We start from the raw sequence: 23,160 nt of genomic DNA, 5'->3' as shown, positions 1-23,160 counted from the left end.
AACTCCCTAAGGACCGCGGTGCTCAGTCTTTTGGGTACCACCTCTGAGGATGAGCGGGAACGGCCAGACTCCACGCATGCGTCATGGGGAGTGCTTAGTCAGGAGCCTGCTAACACCACAGCTCCTGAGCTTTGAGTGTGAAATCATAACTAATGACTTGGAATTTGTGAATACAATTTAGACTAGAACCTCCTTTCCTGAAATCAGCAGGAAACTGTTCAATAATTCAGCAGTAATCCCGCCACATCCTCCATTCAACAACATGGTTGTGCAGGCTTTCCTGCACAATCTCGTTAGAGGAAAGAAGAGCCACAAAGAGCCTCTCGGAACTTAGTTTGGTGGCACTTTCCTGTATCCCCAGCACCTAAGAGGCAGGAGAATCACCATGAGACCAAGTCTAGCCTGGTCTACAAAGCTAGTCCATGACAACCAAGGCTATACAGAGAAACCCTGTCTCGAAAAAAAAAAAAAAAAAAAAAAAAAAAAAAAAAAAAAAAGGACAGGGAAAATTAATTAATTAAAATTTAAACCTCCTGGTGATGTCATGACACCATCCCTGTGCCATGGGATCAGTGGGCCTAGCACAAGAGTCTCAGGAGACAACTGTCCCTGAAGGACACTGGTGTCACCTGGTCTTTCTGCAGCCACCGAGGCCCCTGACCTTCATGGTCCTCCAGCAGGATCTGAGTGACCGATGCAGTAAGATGCAACCCAGCTGGAGAAGGCTGAAGCCTGTCTCACTTTCCAATCTCCAGGACCTGAGGGGACATTCCCAATTCCCTTCTGAGGGCCAAATGACCAGTCATGGGGGTGGTTGCCTTCCTTCCTCTGCCTCACAGGTCTATGGCTGGAGACCCAGTACCATTATCATTGAGGGTGAGGGCTGCAGAGTTCAGAATTCAGGCCTCACTGTGCCTCAGCTTGCCCTGCAGGTGGAGCACCCCTTACCACTAGAGGGATATGCCAGAGCCTTGGAGGTGACAAGAGCTAGGCAAGTGGTCGTGCTGTGGCTTTGCTGGTGAAAAAGCAGGTGCTTCGTCTCAAAGCCGAGACAAAAGGGGTCAGGAATTCTAACCACTAGAGACAAAAGGGGTTTCCCGTGGTCATCCTTGGGGGGAGCCAGTAACTGCTGATAAGGACTGATACGTATCTGGGTCCTTGCTTCTATGCTGCCCTCACTCCAAGTGTTAGCGCCCCTCCCCCCAGAAAAATAGGCAAGGCCCACAGTTGGCAATATCACCCATCATCAGTAAGACCAGACCCTCAACCTGTTAGCACAAGTCCAGGGTGTCACTAGCCAACTGCTGTCCTGTGATGATTAATCTCACCTTAACAAGATCGGCTATAGAACTTTTTAGGAAATTAACCTCTAGGCATGTCTGTATCAAGTTTCTAGGTTGGTCAATTGAGGTGGGATGGCCCTAAGGTTGGGGTTCCAGACAGAAGAGAAATGAGAAAGGAGCTGGAAAGATGGCTTATTGGTTAGGGGTGTGTATGTTCTTGCAGAGGACTGGCGTTTGATTCTCATCACCTGTGCCAGGTGGCTTACTACCCGTAATTCTAGCTCTAGGCACTGATACCCCTCTCACCATCTCAGGCAATGCACATATACAGACACATACATACACATAAACTATTTTTTTAAAAACCCACTTAAGGAGAAGAGGCTGAGCACCAAAATGCATCGCTCTGTTTCCTGACTGCAGACCTTTTGTTTCGTTTTGTTTTGTTTAGGGTTTTTTTTTCTTTCTTTTTTTCTGAGACAGGGTTTTTCTGTGTAGCCCTGGCTGTCCTGGACTTGCTTTGTAGACCAGACTGGCCTCGAGCTCACAGGGATCCGCCTGCTTCTGTCTCCCTGAGTGCTGGGATTACAGGCATGCACTACCGTGCCCGGCTCTGACTGAAGCCTTTATTTATTTATTTACCTTTGTTTTATGTGCATTGGTCTTTTGCCTGCATGTATGTCTATGTGAGAGTGTCAGATCTTGGAGTTACAGACAGCTGTGAGCTGCCATGTGGGTGCTGGTTTGAACCCGGGCCCTCTGGAAAGGCAGTCAGTGCCCTTAGCCGCTGACTGCAGCCTTGATGCCATCATTTCTTTCCCTACATGAGGGACCATACCTTCAAGTTGTTAGCCAAAATAAGCCCTTCTCTCCTCTAGGGACTTTTGTCTGGTATTTTGGCAGAGTGAAGGGAAAAGTAATGCAAACTTAAAGGCCTGCGTCTGCCTCCTTGGTCGCAACAGAGCCGTGCTGGGGTATTCCTTAGCAGTATAGCCCAAGAACTTGAAGCCTCCCCGTCTGGGTCTTGCCTCCTTCCTGGCATTTCATCTCATGTTGCCTAGAGAACTGCAGCTTCTCTCCCACGTGAGAGACAGTAACTACCAGCATCTGGAAAGATGGCCCTAGTGATGGGGCTGGCTGGAGTCCTGGTCCTCTGGGACTGGGAGGAGCCCTTGGCAGTGTTAGACACCTCTGTGCAGGGTCAGTTGAGTGGGGGTGGTCCAAAGTACAGCAGAGAAACAGAAAGTTCCAGGTTATAGAAGGCCCCAGGGCCTCCTGGTGTCCTCGAGCACACCCTTTGTAGAAGCTCACAGGGTGTGAACACATAGGGCAGTGAGGTGTGGTGGTCGCACATACTTTCAGGAGAGTCAATGAATAGACTTTCAAGACTTGTCAGGCCGGGCATGGTGGCGCACACCTTTAATCCCAGCACTCAGGGAGGCAGAGGCTGGTGGATCGCGGTGAGTTCGAGGCCAGCCTGGTCTACAAAGTGAGTCTAGAACAGCCTGGGCTACACAGAGAAACCTTGTCTCAAAAAAAAAAAAAAAAGACCTGTCTGCAGGGCTGCGGGAAGGCTCCATGCGGAAGAGCACTTTCTGCACAGGACTGCAGTTATGCCCAGCACCCACATAAAAAGTCAGCCATGGCCTCACTATGGGGCACAGAGGCAGGAGGATCACTGGAACTTGCTGACGACCAGTCTAGCTCAAGATTTAGTAAGAGATCCTTACTGAACTTCATAATGATAGAGTGGGACACCTAACATACCTCCCAGTGCATTCATAGGTACACACACACACACACACACACACACACACACACACACACACACACACATAGATCAAAGTTTCAACAAATTATGGAAGCCCTTTGTTAAGCCCTCAAATATGAAGGGTGTCAGGGTGCACAACAGAGATGCTCCCCAGTCTCCCTGGTCCTGGGTGGACAGCTGCTGCTAACAGAAGCAGGAGTAGGCCCGGGAACCTGACCTTGGGTTCCCAGAACACCTGGAAGAGGGGTCCAGGCAACCACACCCCCTCGAAGATGTAATTCTAAGATGTGGTACAGAGGCATGGAAGTGATGAGGCGCTGGCAGATGGAGAGGTTTTCCTAGGTCCTCAGGGAAATGAGTGGTGCCCACCCGCCCGCCCCGGCGCTTTCTTTTTCAGAAGTGCGTGTGGTAGAAGAAGGGGTTGTACTGGACAGGAAAGTACAGGAGTATTCAGTGAGGACACAATGTCTAGACACAGTCGGAGCCTTGAGTGAACTCCCAGCCAAGGCAATAGAAGCAGGCGGCTGACTGAGTAGGCCATGCTAGAGTTTGAGAAAAGCATATTGGAAGGGAGTGTTGGTCAGGGTGCATAAGTTTATTTTCTACCCCTATAGCAAAACACTTGAGCAGGTTTTGGGGGGCAGAAAGGAGTAGAGATTGATTTAGCTCACTGTTCCAGAGTCTGGAAAGTCTGAGGGCGTAGTAATAGCCTCTATTCAGGAGCTTTATTGGGACGTGACAGAGGACACCACATGGTGAAGCAGCAAGCAATCTATGTTTCTCTTCTTCCTCCTCTTTTTCTTCTTCTCCTCATCTTTCCTCCTCCTCCTCCTCCTCTTCCATTTTTCTCCTCCTCTTCCTCGAAGGGAGTGGAAGTTATCACTGAGTCATTGGGGGTCCCTGGATCAGAAACAGAGGCTTTGATGACTAACAAAAGCAGTTTAAGGAAGGCTTTGTTCTGGCTCCCAGCTTGCAGGTACATCATGGCAGGAAAGGTTTGGTGGCAGAAGCCTGAAGCCACTGGTCCCACTGCTCCACCGACAGGAGCAGGGAGCGGTGAACGGTGAGAGCCTCTTCTCTTTCATCAGCAATCAGGATGGGTCTTCCTGCCCCAACCAATTCAATTCAGCCACTGCCTTGCAGGCACAGCCAGAGGCCACACTAATCTAGACAATCCCTTACAGCTGTGCTTGTCACAATCCACACCAGCCATCACACCTACTACTGTCTCCAGGTTCTTATCCACATGCTTGATTGACTACTTATTTCTGAGCAAGGCTGTATCCATATCCCAAAAATTTGGCCTGTGGCAGCCTCACTACCTCACCTTGCTTTAGTCATGACTTCCATTCTGTCTCAGTACTTAAACATTACCCAGCTCATCTCTACATTTTCATTGATTGTGTAAAGGTACGTGGATGCGTTGAAAATAAGATTAATGCATGTTTACACAGTATGAGAATTCTACAAATACTTGATGAATTTTGTCTTCTATATTACACATCTCAATCTTTTTTTTCACTGATTTGATTTACTGAAGGCTAATAATGATGTTGGGAAAAATAAGATGTGACTGGGGTTGTTTTTTTTTTCTATTTAGATGTGTGCATAGGCATATTTGTTTATGCTACTTTATTTGGGTTGTGTTATATCTACCAACCTTCTCCACCCCACTCCCTTCCAGCACCCCAACACCAGGTAGGAGAGACAGATGGCTAGTGGGGAGAGGGGACACTGAGATCTTTGTAGACTACTTCCTGCTGATTAGGAGCATTGAGTTCCTTGGGGCAAGTCCAATCTCTGTCTTGACAGCATATCGCCAATTTCTTTTTATAGTTTCTTTTCCCACAACCACTTGACAAACCAGCAACAGGAGCAGGAACCAGCAGGAGGAACTACCACACCCCCTCCCTTGGGGCTCTGGTCTTTTTATATCCTCTCTAGAGTCCCCAGAGTTAAACTAGCTTCAGCTGTTGATCCACACCCCTGCCAGAGCATGCAGGAGGCCAGTAGTCAGCTGCTGTGGACAGCCTGAGGCAGCCCCATAGCCCACACCTGGGATTAAAACAACAACAAAAGAAAAATGCTTACATAACATAACTGGGGTTTTTGTTGTTGGTGGTGGTGGTTTGTTTATTTTGGTTCTTTGTTGTTGTTGTTTGTTTTGGTTCTTTGAGACAGGGTTTCTCTGTGTAACCTTGGCTGTCCTGGACTCTCTTTTTGTGGAGCGGGCTGGCCGGGAACTCAGAGATTCGCCTGCTTCTACCTCCCCAGTGCTGGGATTACAGGCATGTGCCACCACACCTGGCATGTAACTAGGTTTTTTTGTTTGTTTTTAATGTTTTATTTTACACACCTAGGTTTTTAAAAACCCCAAAATTCTCGCTACGCTTGTGTTTTAATGTTAATATTCAGTAGTGAAAATTTGATATTAACATGTGTATTTGAAAGAATATATGAAGTTATGATATGATAACAAAAAATCCCCAACTCTCACAGACTGAAAAATACCAAAGATTTAAGCCACACCTATTGGCACACACCTGTAATTTCAGCACCTGCTGGCACACACCTGTAATTTCAGCACCTGCTGGCACACACCTGTAATTCCAGCACCTGCTGGCACACACCTGTAATTTCAGCACCTGCTGGCACACACCTGTAATTCCAGCACCTGCTGGCACACACCTGTAATTTCAGCACCTGCTGGCACACACCTGTAATTTCAGCACCTGCAAAACTGAGGCAGGAGGACTGCCTCATGTTCAAAGCCAAACTGGTCTACAGAGTGAATTCAAAGCCAGCCTCAGATACATAGCAATACTTTGTCTCCAAAACCAAAATGAAACATGATTTGTGTCTTTTGTAAAGATCTGGTGGTAGTCACCACTGAGAGGACTCCATTATTTTGAGCCTCTCATACCCTAGTCCTAACCCTAACAATTTTTTTCTGATGTGGACATTATGAGATGTATTTTCTCTTGTAATTTTTGAGAGAAGATCTCATTATGTAACCTTGGCTGGCCTGGAACTAGATATGCAGACCAGGCTAAGCTCAAATTCATATCAATCTACCTGCCTCTGCCTCCCAAGTGCTGGGGTTGCCAGATATTTTATCTTACCTTGTTTCATTTTGTCAGGGTTTTGGAGGGTTTGTTTGAGGAGGTTGTTTGCTTTGAGTCAGGAACTTGTGTAGCCCAGGCTGGCCTCGAACTCACTGACACTGAAGCTGACCTTGAACTTCTGATCTTCCTGCCTCCACTTCGCAAGTGCTAAGATTACAGGTGTGCGCCACACTCCCTAATTTATTTTTATTTGTGCATGATGGTTTTATCCAAGCTTTACTTCTTTATGTGTGTTTTTAAAAACGTAAGTATGTATATTATATTTTATATTGCATTTTATTATATTATATATTATAATACATAATATGTTATATTATTATGTTATATATTTACATATAAGTATGTATATTATATTAAGTATCTGTAATGTATTAGATCAAAATACATCTAATACATTACAAATTGAAGAAGGTCTGGCTGTCAATGAGGAGACCCGACTGTTCCTATTTGTCATTGCTTAAGCTGACTTTCTCATTTAACTTGGAGAATCTGCTTTCAAGCTTCCTTGTTTTCCTTCCTCTATACTTAACTTTGCCCCTCGGGTTGCTGTGCCTGCTTTCATCTTCTGCAGTGGCTTGCAAAGCAGATGTCCTGTTCTTGGTTTTCAGCGGTTCCTTAATGTTTTTGATGAGACTTATTAAATCCATATTTATATTACTATCAACGTTAAAATCAGACAATAAATTCAGGCTCCTTCAGAAAAGAGACTATAAAGTTACCCACTGTGGTTTCTCCTGTCTCTTCCCCCGTTTCAGGAGCGGCCATAAAATCCTCCAAAGACTTGCTCATTACCTGGACTGCTGAGCCCACCAAGGCCTCCCCTTGGTGTCTTTCAGCATTTTCTTGGTTTCTCACTTATATCAAGTGTTCAAATAGCCTCTTCCTGTTTGTGGACCCTCACTTGTCTAGTCTGGGCCTGACACCCTGACCACTACTGTCTTTTTTCATGACGGCCAAGCCCCTCTGGTAGGATGGAGGTTACCTCAGCCCAGAACACTCACACTCTCTCTCCCTCTCTCTCTCTCTCTCTTTCTCTCTCTCTCTCTCTCTCTTTCTGTGTGTGTCTGTGTGTGTGTGTGTGCATGTCATCATCTGTGTCTGTGTTATATGTATTTGCACAAGTGAATATCTTAATCCATTTTTTCTCTAACAACATACATAAAACCACATACTGGTCTACAGTATGTGTTAAGCTCAAAGTTCTGGATTCTGGAAAAATCTAAGAACATCGTATTGGCATCTACTTGGCACCTAGTGATGACCTTCAGGCTGCATTCACAACAGAGCAAAGGACTTCCAATGGTAAAAACAGAGCAGTTGTATTAGAGAGAGCTCATTTTTATAGCAAATCCTTCCTTCAATAACCCACTCAGAGGCAGGAGTGGTTAAGAGCACTTGCTGCTCTTGCAGAAGATCTGGTTTAATTTCCAGCATCCACATGAAGGTTCACAACCACGTGCAACTCCAGTTCCAGGGAACCCAACACCCACTTCAGCCCTCCATGCCAGAAAGCAACCATTATAATACATACATGCAAGCAAACACTCATACACATAAAATTTTTAAAAATAAACAAATCCTTTTTTTTTTTTTTTTTTTTAGCTTTTCGAGACAGGGTTTCTCTGTTTAACCATGGCTGTCCTGGACTCGCCGTGTAGACCAGGCTGTCCTCGAACTCACAGCAATCCTCTTGCCTCTGCCTCCCGAGTGCTGGGATTAAAGGCGTGCGCCACCACGCCCAGCACAAATCCTTATTTTAAATGACCCATTCACCAATATGTTATGTGTGAATTCATGAGGGTGAAGTTTGCCTGATCCAGCTCCACCCAAGGGTCCTACCTCTCAACACTGCTGCAGCAAGGACCAGGTTTCCAGCACAGGAAACCCTGGGGGACACATTCAGACTGCAGCAGTAGGGGTGAGCCACATAGTCCAAGTCAGCATAGGGTACAATTCCGCTGTGGCGCCACCTTTTGGTTCCATCACCAGGGGCAGAAACAGGTCCACACTGCACTCCTGAGGGGACACTCACTGTCTTTAGATTGTTCCTGTGGCCATCGAGCCAAATCGGAATCTCCGCTGCCCTCATGGCATCTGCTGAGGAGGCCAGACATGCAAACAGGATGCAAATACGGTTCCCAGATATCCTGTCTTAACAGTCAGGGAAGGCCCGGAAGAACCAGTCTATACTTGAGGGACACCATCGATGTCTCTGAAAAAGGACTAAGGACCCCTTGGTACCAGTCTATCCCATGGCATTGGCACTGTAGGACCCAATGCTGGTCTGAACTCTGCACACGAGTGAAGAGGTCCCTGGCAGGCACACTGCTTATTGCAAAGGAGCCCCTGAAAATTCAGCAGGAGAGAATGTGAGGCTCCTTCACGTGACTTTAGACCATGGTGCCTAAATTCTGGACTCGTGTCCCCATCAGTAAACACAGATATAGTCACTCATTTATATACTTGTGTTTATAGTAAAGTGCTTCTATAATAGTGAAGTTATAAGACATATATATGCATATAAGCCACTCTGTGCCTGCATTCATACTTCCCCCCAGGCCCAGAGACTGTCTTGTAGATGCATCTCACACGCTATGTGTGACACACAGAGAGCCTTCAACATCTGCATTAGTTACTTTCCTCATCACAGTCACTGAATATCTGATGCAAATATCAGAAGCAACCTGAAGAAGAATTTATTTTGGCTCACGGTTTTAGGGGATACAGTCAGTCCATCATGGCGGGAGCATGGTAACAGAAATATGTTCTTGCTTTTTCATAGCTCAGTGGGCCAAGAAGCTGAGAGCTCTACCTACCAATGACTTACTTCTGCCAGCTAGGCCCCACCTCCCGAGACAGCACCACCAGCTGGGTATCAAGTGTTCAGTCACATGAACCTATTTCAGACTCATAGCATAACAGTGTCCTTCCATGAAATTCCTGTCAGGGCTAGCATCAACCTCTCCCAGAACCCATGAAGACTGAGGAAGATGAGTCTTTCTCAAGGCAAAGGTTTGGATCATTTTTTGAGGCTAATTTGTAGAAGGATGTTTGCCAACCATGACAGATACTATCTCAAGCTCCCACACTTAAGGCAACTACAACTTTTTAAATCACTGCATGTGTGTGGTCGAACTGATGACGTGAATGCACACATGCAAACATCCATAGTAGCATCGCTCATCAATTAAAAAATTAGAAAAAATTCTGAGTAATCGTCAACTGATGAGTAGATAAATAAAATGCGTTGTATCCACACAAAGGAACAGTATCTGGCAATTAAAGAAAGAAACCATTTATGTTATGGCATAGATAAACCTTGAGAACATCAGGCTAAGTGAAAAGAAGCAGAATAAAAGTCTATATAGGCTATAACTCTATTTGCATAAAAGGCCAGAATAGGCAAATCTGTACAGAGTACAACAGCACAGGATGGGGGGAAAAGGGCAGCCTGGCCTGTTCCTAGCATCTCCTGTTACTGGCCAGGAGGCAAGCTCTGGGAGATGGTGCAGTGGTGTGGTCGCTCATGGATCTGCTAGACGGTGACCAGAGAGCACTGGTTATGACAGCCCTGGGACATGCGCGTCCCACCCCATTATGCATCTCCCTCAACCTCAAGCAAATGCTAAAACAGTGACACCCAAGTCACAATCACAGCCACACATACAAACAACACACACACACACACACAGCCACACCACCACCAATATCATCCTGTCACTCAGGATGCCCTGAAAGAACTGCACCTCTAAACAACACAACTGCACACCACACACTCTCTTTCCTTCCCCTCTCAAGGGACATTGCCACTGTCAATGTCCTTCAGGAACCATACTCTGCAGTGGTGGCATCCCTGGCTTTCTGGGTACCCAGGCCTGAGGCTGGGCCTGAAATGCCTCTGGTCTCACGTGGCCAAGGCAGTCCTGCTGGGCCAAGCCCATGGTCTCCATAAATGCCTCTCCTGTTACTGTTCCCTGCCACTGGGCCTTCAGCCCATCAAGTCCGTGCCCTACAGTGAGAAGTGGAGGATGGGGTGGAGAGTGGCTATCCCCTCCTTTCTCTTCAAGTCCTATCTCTGACCTTTGAAGTGTCCTTACACTCCACCAGCATGCCCCACCCCCAAATTCTTCCTGCTTCTGCCAAGAAACAAAGGTCTCAGTCTTACCAAACCTGTAAGCCGACAGCTGTCTCCCAGGTGCACAAAAGCCATCACATTGGGCCCGAGCCAAGATAGTCTACTCAATTCCAAAATGTCTCAAAATTCTCATGGTAAGGCTGGGGTCTTTCTCCTCTTCATGATTCTGACTCAGTGGACATCTGCTAAAGCAAAGGACAAGCCCAAGGCTCCGGCTCTGGTCCCTTCTGATGAGAGTAGGGCTGGCTGCTTCACACTGGAGTCACAGTCCTGGAGTGACTAGGGGATGGCTAACAGGGTGGACAAAAGGCCACATTCTCTTATCAGCAATTGAATCCAAAGTAATTGTGTCCCTAGAGATAGCTCAGGAACAAGAAGTGCCTGGGGCAGCAGATGAGAAGGCTTATATATAAAGAGGGGGCTGGGTATAGTGGTGTATAGTTGTAATCTCAGCACTTGTGAGGCGGAGGCAGGAGGATTTCTATGAGTTTGAGGCCATCCTGGGCTACATAGTAAGACTTCTCTTATTTAAAAAAAAAAAAAAAAAAAAAAAGATGGAGGAGGGAGGAGCTAGGAAGTGTAGTTCTCAGCTCTCGCTTTCCTCTCTGCACATCTTCCAGTTCAGAAACAACAGAATTGCCAACTTCCTCTCTGCCTTGTCAGTACCAATGTTTTATGTCCCCTAAGTAATTGCCCTGGCGTGTGGCATTCTCCGCCTCCCAACCATGCTGCCACTTTACTCCCTTTCGTGCAGTTGACACTGTATCTGTAACTTTACAAGATTGTTGCTGTGACCTTTTGCTCTCAAGACCAGCACTTGGGGGTTGTGCGGTGGGGCAAATATCCCACATCTGAGCTGTGGTTTCTTATCTATCATAGAGCAGGATGACAGGTCACTGGAGGGCCACAGGGGGATCAGCTGCCCTTGAGGTTCTTGTCCATTGACACACTCAGTAAGTGAAGAAGAACGGGGGGGGTGGGGGGTACAGGGTGCTCTGCAAAGTGTGCTCAAGCCAGGGAAATGAAGATCTGGTCTCTCCCAGACTACAGCTCCTTCAAGCCAGTCATGTCCCTGTATCAGAGTCATCAGCAGGAAACCTGAAGCTGTCTCCTCCACTTGTTCCTTTGTCTAACGCAAACCTTGGTGCTGTCTACCCTGCCTCTCAACACAAGCTGATTTCTGAGCAGGTCTTGGCTGTCCACTGCTCAGGTCCCTTCTATCTAGTCCCAGGCAACAGCAAGAGGCACCTGGTGGCTCTCCCAGCTTCCCCTATTACTTCCTGGTTTCTCCACATAGGTGTGGCCCTCTGATCTACCAGGACCCCTCCCGCCTAGGACCTCTGTGTTCATCGGTTCCTTGTCCAGGCAGCCTGGTCTGGTCATTGCTACATCTTGGTGATGATTCAAGGGTGTACCCCTAAGAGCAGGTGGTCCAGGAGGGTCCCTTGTGTGGCAGCAAAAGAGATGGTGGAACCTGCACATAACATGGGATGATAATTCAGTTTTAGAGGCTGTTGCTCTCATAGTGGTTAGTGTCTCTCTCATTCTGAAAGCAGCAAGCTGTTAGAAGGGGAGGCTACTCCGTGAATGCAGTCGGCCTTTCCACATGCTGTTCTTTACCTTCTCTGTCTCTACCCTGTGGTGTCACAGCTAAAAGGTTCCCCTACAAGAGGCTGAACAGTGGGCCCAAGTCCCTGAAGCCGTGAGTTAAATAAACCCTTCTCAGTCAGGTATGGTGGCATATGCCTGTAATCCTAGCTCTTGGGGGTGGGGGGTGGGCGGAGGTCAAGAGGATCAAGAGTTCAGGATCATCTTCAGCTCTGTAAGACCCTGTCTATAAACAAACAAACAAATCTACCCACCTCCTTTTTTTCACAAAGTGAAAAAGTGTGTCACCACTGACTAACCCACCAACTTGTTTCATTCCCATCTCTATTCAAATGCCCCGTCTCTCAGTCAGACCTTCCCGAGCCATGCTATCTAGAAGGTGTCTTGGTGTCACTGTCTGTGGCCCGGTTTCTCATTGCTCCATCTTACTGTACTCTGTGCCTGTTTGTGGCATGCCACATGGCAGGATTTTGACTTGTTCACAATGAATGTCTAGAATCTAGGCCCCCGGATATTTTAAATACTCAATAAATATTTGTTGAGTAAATAAAGCATTGTGGTTACAGCCAAGTCTTCAATAACAGTACATTAAATTAAATCAATGTAGAATTTAATGGATGTGACTTTTAGTCAGTTCTAAAAACTTAATCTGTCCTTTCATAACACTCATATAAAATCCCCCACAAAGTCCTGTGGGCAGGAAAAATGACCTTTGCAATCAGGGAGGTCCCTTGCAGGCTTGCCAAGGGTTCTGCAAAAGTCCTCTGGGGTCTAAGTGTCTCAGACAAGAAAACTCAGGTCCAAGAAGGAGAGGGTGGAATGAGTCTCTCTGTCTCTCTCTGTCTCTGTCTCTGTCTGTCTGTCTGTCTGTCTGTCTGTCTGTCTCTCTCTCTCTCTCTCTCTCTCTCTCTCTGCCTGGCTGCTGACCCAACCATACTTAAGAGTCCACCACAGCCTGCAGAAGTCAGCCATAGAACTGAAAAATCCAGCTATATCAAGAATTCTGTGACCGGCAGTAAGTATGTATTTTAAACTTTTATTGAGTCAAACTACTTGTCATTCAGCACCCAGCGCGAAGCTAATTGGAGCAGGAGCTGCTGGTGAGAGTGAGTTGATACACACTGAAATACAGGTATGGTCTCACCGATATTTCTTGGCATGATATTGGAAACATATTTAGTCTTTAACATTATGTAAGATATGTACAATGTCTCCTGCTGTTATAACTCAGTTTATTTATCTGAATAATCTTAACTATTACAGGAGAGAAGAATTATAAATTCAGTATAATGATAACTATACGGTTTTAAAAATAAAAAAGTCAATGGGGTGGCATGCACGTTTGTCAAAATCCATCAAACCTGAATCCCCTCAAACACTTGCAATGGGTACACTTCCAAGATGTTAATTGTAGCTTATCTGAGATTTTAAAGGGTAAATGTTTGGAGGGAAGATGGGGGCAGAGGAAGGGAGGGTTCTCTAAGGACAGCCAGGCTTTCAGAGCTGGGGACCCTGGCTACAGTGGAAGGAAGCAGGCGCTGCGGGCGGGGGGGGGGGGGGAGGGAGGAAAACACTGGATAGAGGGACACTGCCTCCTGTCAGGACTTCACAGAATGCTGACTTCTAATAGGACACCATGTCTATTTCTGATCCCAGTGTTGTTTTGTTTTGGTTTTCCCTTCTATACCAAACAAAACAAGCGCGGCCAGGTAGGTTCTACCACCGCAGAAACATATTGGCTCCACAGCTGAGCAAGGACTAGACCAACTGTGCCGCACAGTCCGAACAGGATGGCACTTCTGATACCTGTGACCGGCCTTTGAGGAACCTGACAGCAAGCGATGACAGGTGAACCACAGCCTAATGGTGCCCTCTGGTGGTGAGGTGACAGGATTGCATAGAATTACAAAATTGCAAGTCTGGTTCTCTTAGCTAGCACACATAACGTTCAGATTTGCCTTTAAACCACAGTTTGTTGGGTGCTGCTCCCAGTTTCTAATTTGGGCAGTCTGAGGTAGGCCTGAAAGGATTTTTAAAACATTCCCAGGGACAAAAAGAAAAAATCCCATAGGAGATTTCTGCTGCCATTACTAACACCATTCTTGGAACCATCAATTCAGTGATGTAGACGGGCATTGTGTCTAACCTGGTTCTAACTGCATGCTGGGAAATCAATGTGAAATCATTTGCTACACATCAACAATGGCTTGGAGGTTTCTAGACTGCTGTGGTCTGAGCGTGTCACCCAAAACTCATGTGTTAGTAAGTGGGACTTTTGAGTATTGTTCAGGTTAAAAGAAATCTACTCTCATGAATAGAATAATACCATTATAAAGAGGTTTCTAGAGGAAGTTTGGTCCATTTTTGAAGACACGGCTTTCTTCTCCAGAGGATGTGACGATGTTCAAGGCGCCATCTTGGAGATGGACTCTGTCATGATCATAAACAGAGATGGGACTCTGTTGTGGCAATAAACCTACCACAGTTTTGATCTGAGACTTCTATGCTCCAGAACCATGAAAAGTTTGTTCTTTATAAATTATTTGGCATCAGGTGTTTTGTTATAGCAGCATAAAGTGTGCTAAGGCACAGCCTGTTCCCTGACAGGAAGGTGGGAACTGGACATCTTTGTCAAGCAGTCCTACCCATGGAAGCCAACTACCCCTCACGTGTGTGAGCTTTGTCTACAGACACTCTACCACAGCCCCCACAGAACTGTGGGAAACATATCAACAGACAGATGCTGATCTTGACCAATGGCCTTGTTCCCCTGGACAGGCCTGGAAACCCACTGCCTCTCCTTCAGGCCTGGTCCCATAGCTATGGGGCCTCCTGAGATATCTATAGATTCTAGAAACTAAGAAGTAACACCCACAATTGGGGCAACTGATCACAGACTCCCCCCCCCCCTGCAAATTCTGGGTCTCCAATGTAGTTGATCAGAGTGGTTTTGAATAGCCGCAGACTCCTCCCCCCAGCAGCCCAACCATGGCTTGGAAGCAAAAGATTAATTCCCAGAAGTCTGTGTCTTGATTCTAGAATCTACGACTATCTCACTGTTCACGGAGCCATTCCCTGTGATTTCTGCAGTGCCTGGTGTGGTTTGCCTTTCTGTCTCTCCTGGGTGTGGACCCTGCTCTATCACTGAGGATCAGGGTGTGAGTCTGTTGACCTCTGACATCACTAGCAAACCTCCAACTGCATCCCTAGAGACACGTGGGAAATGTCTGTGAAGAGTATCAGTCCTGGTTAAATAAACAGCTAGGAAAAAAAAAAATAACTTGGCCTTGTGTAGTCGGACTTTTTTAAAAATCTGATGCTCTGTGAAAGGGAAGGGAGTCACCAATGCTGTCTCAGCAGGGGACAAGGGCCCTCTTAGGAGGGTGGCTATCTTTGTAGAGAAAAAAAATCACTTGGAAAATGGGAGATCTGAGAACATAGGTGGCAGATGAAAGACAAATACGGACATGACTGCTCCTGGGCATGGTCGAGGAGGAGGCTTGTTGTAGATATGAGAGGAAGCACAGCCAGAAGCATCTGGAAGAGTCCACACAGCACTGTGCCAGCAGACTGAACCAGGCCATGAGGCAGGTCAGGGGAAGCCAGAGAAGAGAGTGGGAGCAAAGAGAGCACATGGGGACCAAGAGAATCAGGAGGACACATAGCCAAAATGGCTGGATTATAATGAATCAGAGGAACTGGGGGGAGGGAGGGGAGAGCTCAGAGGCTGGCGAGGTTTAGGTAGGAGGCTGGGTGTGCCAGCCAGGATGACTCTAACAGGGTCTGTGTTGATAGCCTGGTGGCCAGGTCGTCCACTTTGATACGTCAATATGCACCTCAGTTAGCCATTTGTCCTGCTCTCTCTGATACCTAACAGCAGATACCAATGGGTTGCCATGGAAGGGTATAGTCATCCAATGAAGCCGGCTAGTGGTTCTGTCTGAGCTAAAAGGGAAGATTCACCTTGCTCCAGGGAGACTGGGGATGAGGCGAGGGGACTGTACGAGCAGGGAAGGAAAGACAAAATGACAAAGGCCAAGAGTCACCCAAGGCCAGCTGAGGAAGAAATGTAGTGTTAACACAGGACACATCTAACAGTCAACTTGGAGCTGAGTTCACTGGGATGTAAGTCCTTCCACTTGCCTGGGTGCGCTTGGAGAAGGTGAGGTCAAGGACAGGCCTGAGTCTTTTTTGTTTGTTTGGTTTTGGTTTTGGTTTTGGAGACAGGGTTTCTCTGTGTAATAGCCCTGGCTGTCCTGGAACTCTCTTTGTCCTGGAGTACACACACACACACACACACACACACACACACACACATACACACACACACATTCTGACTGTATGAAATTGGCAATTAGCCAAGATCTTCCTATCTGCCTGCCTGATACCTCCCATACAGTGGATAAATGTTGAGGTCCATACCACTTACAACATTCCCCGGCATGGGACCCTTGATTCTCAAGTACCATCACTGGTCCAGGAGCCAGAAGGCACCACGTCCTGCATCACCAGCCAGGAGGACAGGCACAGCTGGTAGGAATGGCATGGAAAGCCATTGTGGAGCTACATGCTCTGGTTGGCTCCTGCACTGGCCACCTTGAGCCTGTCATGGCCACCTGGGCAGCCAGCTTCATAAATCCCCAGGTGGCTCTTCGGTCAGTGTCCCAAAATCCCACAAGGAAGGTCCTCAGCTATTCTCAGGCATTCTCAATTCAAAGGGGCTGTTCAAGTTTTTTCTCTTAAACCTTTGCAACCAGAAGCACTAATTACCTCCCCTGAGGCCATGCCACTGTCATATTTGTTCCTTAAAGCACAGAGTCTCTGTGGCCCTCCTCCCCCAACACTTAGTAATAACAAACCCCTGAGCACAGGGTGTGCCTACCCACTGTGCTAAGGTAAGTAGGGCTGCCCTAACTTTATGAAACATTTTCCTATGAAGAGGAATAAAATACAAACAGTCTCCAACAGAACACCCTGACATACCTATAATCTTCTATTTAATTTTCAGGCAAAGATAGTGAACATCTTTGTGCACATTAAATCATAATACATGTTTATTAAATTATCTGCGGGTATATATCAAACATTGGCTGTACAGCCATATATCTGAGACTTCATCAAGAACAAACATTATTTTATATTATGTCAAAAATAAGATTAAGGGCTGGAGAGATGGCTCAGCAATTAAGCGGTGCACAGATACACATGCAGGAAAAACACCCATACACATAAAATAAATTATATTAAATTTTAAATGATTTGCTCATCTCTGTAGCTGCAGTAGCAAGGAAAGTACCTGTCATGTAGTAGGTGTTTATATTTGTTAGAAGAGGAAAATGTGGCTGGAGAGGTGGCTCAGTGGTTAAGAGCACAGACTGCTCTTGCAGAGGACCTGAGTTCAGTTCCCAGCATGCACATTAGGTAGTTCACAACTGCCTGTAGCTCTAGCTCCAGGAAGTCGAACATCCTCTTCTGCAATCCGTGAGCACCTGCAGTCACACACGCACATGCTACACATACACATACGTACACATACAGACATAATATACACACATATATAATTTAAAATAATAAAAGAATCTTTTAAAAGAAGGAAATAAACAATTGTCAATTTCACAACAAAACTTAAATATAATAAAGTATCTTCTGTATTATAACTGACAGCTTTCATGCAAAAAATTGAAGCAGTGCCATAATGCAGCCATTTTGTATTACCTTTAAATATCTAATATATGAATTTTGTATTACTTTAAATAGATTTAGTGTCTCACTTAAAACAAGGCTGAAGATTCCTATAGCATTAAACTTCTTTCCCTAGTATGACAGCATAGCATATTAGCACTAATAAGTATGAAAATTTGGGACTAGTGGAAACTCATTGGGGAAGCAGCCACGTTTATTGGCCAAAAGAAAGCCAAGATGTAGTATTCACTCAGCCAACTATGTGTTAACTCCTGATTTTTCCACACCCCATTTCCTTGATGGACTCTACAAACTCCTTTCTTGCAAAACCAAAATAACAGCTCACCTTCCTCTGTCATGGAATTACTATGAAGATTAGACAGGATCACAGATGACAACACTTATAACCTCATATCATACCATGCAAAGCTGTGCCCTCCTAAAGAGCACACCTATGAACGTATTTTAGCTCACTTTCTATTGCTGAGTCAGTAACTAGTCCAGAATAGATGTTTGGACCAGTGTAACGCTGCACGGCTATAACTAGACTCACTTTGTAGTCCAGGCTGGCCTTGAACTCTCAATGATCCACCTGCCTCTGCCTCCTGAGTGCTGGGATTAAAGGCGTGTGCCACCATGACTGGCCCAGTTTGTTTCTAATTTAAGGAACACCTGGTGGCTTCATATTATTAGGATGTTCTACCCACAAAGAAATATCTTTTCATTTCCTGAAGTCTGTTTGTTCATGTTTGTTACTTTCCCCATATACACACAGTGTAAACATTGCTGAGGAACTTACTTGAAGATATGGCTTGTATATGGTTATATTGTTGAAGGGTTCCTTAATAAATCCTAATTCTATATTGCTTCTGATATCTGATAAGGCTCTAAATTTCATTTATTTGTCTTCTATGTGGACATATTACATAAGTTTCTTATTATTTCAATACTGTCAATTTTACTTATTTTGAGAAAATTCTAAGTTTGTCTTTTGTTTTCTAACATTTATGCCTCAACTTCCTTATTTAATTTCATTATTTGAAACATGTAATCTTGGTTTTTTTGGGGGTTTTTTGTTTGTCTGATTTGGTTTGGTTTTGGTTTGTGTGTGGTGTGTGGCAGTGGTGGTGGTTTTCTGGGCAGGGGTGGGGGGAGGTGTTTGTTTGTTTTATTTGTTTTGGTTTTGGTTTTTTGAGACAGGGTTTCTCTGTGTAGCCCTAGCTGTCCTGGAACTCACTCTGTAGACCAGGCTGGCTTCGAACTCAGAGTTCTGCCTGCTGGGATTAAAGACTCCAGTCTGACTATAGGAAGGCAAAGGTGCTTAAAAATGGGGACAAATGGGGGCTGGAGAGATGGCTCAGCGGTTAGGGGCCCTGGCTGTTCTTCCAGAGGACTGGGTTCAATTCCCAGCACCCACATGGCAGCTCACAACTGTCTCTAACTCCAGTTTCAGGGGAGTTGTAAGTGGGAAGTGGGCATTAGGCTTTGTTCTGAACCAAGTGAAGCCTCCTCTAGCATGCCTGCATCAGCACAGGCTGTGGCCGGAGTTTGAGGCAGGAGCTTGCTGTGTATTTTAGGCTGGCCTCAACCTCATGGTCCTTCTAGCTCAGCATCCCCAACACTGGGGTCACAAGTATTTGCCACCACACTCGGCCTCTGGCAGTTGGCACCTGATCGATATGTCTAGGTATCCCTAAGAAATCCCCAATTTTGTGTTTTGTATGTTGGTCAGAAAGAGATTTTGAATCATATTTAGTAGTTTTTCAACACTTCCCCAGATCAGTGGCTTTCAATACTGGTTCCACATTTTAATTACAGCGAATCTTTAAAACAAATATTGTTGCCCCAGCACCTCTTCATCTAGATTCCAGTTTCTCTAAACTGAGGTAGAAGCCTGGTGATTTCTTAAAAAAACAACGCCTCCTACCCAGTCTTAAGAACTATGGACCATTGTTTCTCAAACTCGTAATGTGCACTTGAAGAGAATGGGTGTGGGGCAGTGGGCTCAGGAGTCTGCATTTCCTGCTGTGGTCATTCGCCAGTGGGGGGGGGGGGGGGGAACGGGACAGCAGCTGCAGCCAGAAGCCTGTTGAAAGGATACAAACTGGGCCCCATCTCAGACATTTGACCAGAATCTATACTTTCATGGGCTCTTCAGTTGACGTATATAGTAAAATCCAAGGCACATCAACGATAATTATGTAATGAATATACTACTAATACAATAATTTGTAAACAAGCTTCTCTACATTTTTTTAAATTTTTATTTATTTTATGTGCACCAGCGTTTTTGCCTGTATGTATGTTTATCTATGTAAGGGCGTCAGATCCCCTGAAACTGGAGTTAGAGACAGTTGTGAGCTGCCATGTGGGTGCTGGGAATTGAACCCAGTCCTCTGGAAGAACAGCCAGGGCCCCTAACCGCTGAGCCATCTCTCCAGCCCCCATTTGTCCCCATTTTTAAGCACCTTTGCCTTCCTATAGTCAGACTGACTTAGCGCCCTGAGTCAGATTTGTCAATATTTTATTCCAGATATTTTCCACAACATTCAGAAATCGATCTGTGCAGTCAGTCTTCTTGTGCCAACTTGTCAGGTCTGGATGCCAAGGGATGACACATGGTTATTCTCCATATCCACTCCCAATGCAGTGTGTGATTTCACTGTAAAATAAGTCCCAAGATTCCATGGTTTATTAGTCTTTAATGAGTACTTTCCCTCATTACATATGTCAATTCCCTCTGTATCCCAAAGTCTAGTCATCAAGAAAATTAAACTATTGGAAATAGTTTGTTACCATTTCACACAGTTTTAACTATTATAGCTTTATGAGGCACTTTAATGGTTTTTGGCCAAGAGGTTTTGGTGAATCCACTGAGTGCTCTGAAATGTTCATGTTCCCTACAGGCGCCTGGTAGAATGTCAGGAGACAATGATGTCACCTTGGAAAGGTTTCGGTGTGTGCCACTCAGATGACTGGCAGCCACTTGCTGTGTAGGTATGTGGGCCTCTAATCTGTCAGACCTGAGACACATTTACCTTCATAAATGCTTTTACCACATGCTGAGCAATCCTGAAAAGGAGTCTGGGATTCTGGGATCAGCCTAGCCAAGAACACTCTGTCCCATCTTCTGTCTTAATAACGAACCGCTGACTGCCTGCTAAAAGATGCACAATTTATTTTAAATATATGAATAGGATGATTGTTTAAAAAGAGTTCCAGCTGGTTAAATTTAGGTTTTTGCAATAAAACTCTCCTCCGGCACATTCTCTGGCTTTGGGCCCTGGAGGGCTGCAGGTCCTGTCTGCTGAATCAGGGCTGCAGGTCCTGTCTGCTGAAGCTGAGGCTGTGGTCTCCTGTGTTCAGGTTTCCGCTGGTGGTTTTGACATTCTCAGTTGGGGCGTCAGTAACAGCATTGGCCTCGAGAGGGCTTCCTGCATCATTTGAGCAGTCCACTTTGCTGTTCTTGCCAGCTAGCAAAAGTTTTATTCAGTGAAATGCTTTGAGGGAACCACTGGACACAAAAGCAAGTGTCCTCTTTCCTTTACCATTATCACACAGGAAGTCTCCTAACTCCTTCTAATGTGTTTATCAGTACTTGAAGAAGGCCACCTGGCAGAACCCCAAGAGATCACAGGCAGCAGGTGTCGAGACAGGAACCTCCTGGACCTCCTTCAGCGGTTCTTGGATTCAGTTAACAAGCTCGGCCCATAGGTTGCCTGGCTTTTTGATTTTGTGTCTGTCTCCCCTTTGAGGGCTTGTTCCCTTCCCCTCTGTCAACTTCCCTTCTGCCAGGAGTCAGCCAGGTCTCATTAACAAGCAGATGGGCCAAAGAAGAGCTCAGAGGTGGTCTGGGAATGGTCCAGAGCATCCAGGTCTGCGTGTTGGAAAGATCTCAGTAAGGAGAAGGTAGATCTGAGCCATCAAAGGGCAGGTGGACGGAGCGGGGCAGGAGGAAGGCGACGGAATGACAACACAAGTGAGCTGTTTCTCGCCTGCAGCTTGCAGTGGGGAAGAAGGTGTGACCGGGCTAGTCGTCTTTATGAAGTTTGATGGAGAAAAAGGATCAGAACAGAAATTTACACATGATTTTAAGAGTGTCTGAAATCAGGGCTTAAAGATGGCTCATCAGTTAAGAACACTTGTTGCTCTTGGAGAGACCCAGGTTCAGTTTCCAGCACCCACATGGTAGCTCACGACCATCCGTAGCTTCAGTTCCAGGGGATCTGGCGCCCTCTTCTGGCCTCTCCAGGCATTCTTATGATGCACATACATGCATACATATACATACATACATACATACATACATACATACATACATACATATGTAAGCAAAGCACTCATGCATATAAAATAAAAACAAATAAATCTGAAAGAATTTTTTAATGGAGTGTCTGGAATGGAAGGCTTGTCAAAGGAAGAGGGCGGGAGGTGATGCTAAGTAATGAACGGGTTGCAGGTGATGGCAGAGGAGCCTTCCTGCAGAGCTAAGGAGAGCGGAATTAATAAAGCAGGCACTGGGGAGAAGGGTGATTTAGGAGGTTTATTAGATAATAGTGTGTAGGATATCTGGAGCCCCATAAAATCTCCTCAAGTTGATGTGAGGTTTTGTCCCAGTGAAACCATTATAAATTGAAAAATCTGTTAGATGCATTTAAAGTACCTGACGAATGGAATATCCTAGCTTACCTACAATGTTGCTCAGAATGCTTCTACTAGGCCACAGCTGGGCAAAATCATTGAATATAAAATCTATCTAACAATCTCGTGTAACTTACTTGCTAATAGTGAAAACAGAATGCATTCACTTACATAGCCTCTTAAAATGCAGGGGGGAAACCCTGTTAGGTGTGGACTTATACAGACAGAGGCTGCTGGGAACCGTCTTTCTGTACTTTTCATCGAGACCACCTAATTGAGCTTGAGAACACTGCATGAGTCCCAAGGCCACTGTGTCATGCTGGGTGACAAACACAACAGTATCCAAAGCGGAGAGCAGCAATCACCTCTACCACACTCACAGGTGTGCCCGCTGCTGGGGCTGAGTCTAGTTCTTCAGCAAGTGCCTCTCACCCAAGGACCAGGGACTGCTGGGGGTGTATTCTTCCCATAGGGAATAGAGGGAGCTGAGGAGGGGTAGTGGCAGCAGCACATAAGTGGAGTGACGGAAGAACATATGGGACAGTCATTTCTGCCCTTATTCTAGGAGCAAAACAAATCCTATGGCCAAAGCCTGGCATCTGCAGAGCATATACATTTGCTCACTCCAGGGAAGAGCACGTCACAATGCCGCCACAGAAGCCATGATTATAATATTAGAGCCATCATTTGATTATCACAAAATCCATCCGTTTCAGTCTATAGTTCAAAAGTGGCAACATAGCAAAGCACACTTCTATTCTATTGGCCAGTGTCCTGCTCTCTGTTGCATACAGTGACTCCTAACCAGGACTGCGTGTCACACAAGGGTTTTCAGCGAGCTGGCCAGGTTAGTAAGAATCAGAATACAGGGCGAGCAGCACGGGCAATGGGTGAAGGTGCCTGCCATCAAGCTGA

The sequence above is a fragment of the Acomys russatus genome, chromosome 12, assembly GCF_903995435.1.
Source record: "Acomys russatus chromosome 12, mAcoRus1.1, whole genome shotgun sequence".
Taxonomy (NCBI): Eukaryota; Metazoa; Chordata; class Mammalia; order Rodentia; family Muridae; genus Acomys; species Acomys russatus.
The sequence above is the reverse complement of the archived record's forward strand: the minus strand, read 5'-3'. Positions refer to the sequence as shown.